This window comes from Carlito syrichta, unplaced genomic scaffold, assembly GCF_000164805.1.
Source record: "Carlito syrichta isolate Samal-C Ts95f unplaced genomic scaffold, Tarsius_syrichta-2.0.1 Scaffold96862, whole genome shotgun sequence".
Classification (NCBI taxonomy): domain Eukaryota; kingdom Metazoa; phylum Chordata; class Mammalia; order Primates; family Tarsiidae; genus Carlito; species Carlito syrichta.
Genome location: NW_007040958.1, coordinates 1 through 645, shown reverse-complemented (window position 1 = coordinate 645; position 645 = coordinate 1). Strand labels below are relative to the sequence as shown.

Below are 645 nucleotides of genomic sequence, written 5' to 3'. Positions count from 1 at the left end.
CAAGAACTCATACAAAATATTGTAGATAAATGAATTTTCATCCTCATCTTCCTCCTCTTCTTCATCCTGGTTAATTTGGAAGTAACGCAACTCGTAACTCTCTTTGCTGTTAGCAACTACGCGCAACCAATCACGTAGATTATTCGTCTTCAAATATTTTTGGTGAGATATTTCAAATACCTTTTGGAAAAAGGCACCTCGGAAGTCACAATGATCTTGCTCTTGCTCCTTTCAATAGTCACAACTCCTCCACCGAGATTCCCAGCTTTTCCGTTCACTTTGATCCTCTCTTGCAAAAACTGCTCAAAATTGGCTGCATCCATGATTCCATCTTCTACAGGGTGGGTGCAATCAAGAGTGAACTTCAGAAACTGCTTTTTTTTGCCCCCCTTCACCACAAGCTTTTTCCCTCCCGGAGCCGAGGCCTCACGCGGAGCCATACTAACCACGGGCGCCATGGGGGGCAGCGGAGGCAGAAAGGCCTTTTTCTTACAAAACTGGAAATTTGCAATTATAAACTCAATTTCTTTCATAGTTGTAGCAAATTATTCAAATTACCTGGGTAATATTAGGCCAGTTGTGGTAGTTTGTATTTCTTGGCTTGTTGATTTGTTTCGTTTACATTGTCAAATTTGTATGTGCAAT

The 645-nt window shown here is 41.2% G+C and overlaps 1 pseudogene; it reads right to left on the bottom strand.

Annotated features, from left to right (window-relative positions):
• Positions 1-13: 13 nt before the first annotated feature.
• On the bottom strand, positions 14-440 carry LOC103264901 (annotated as a pseudogene).
• Between the last annotated feature and the right edge of the window lie 205 nt (positions 441-645).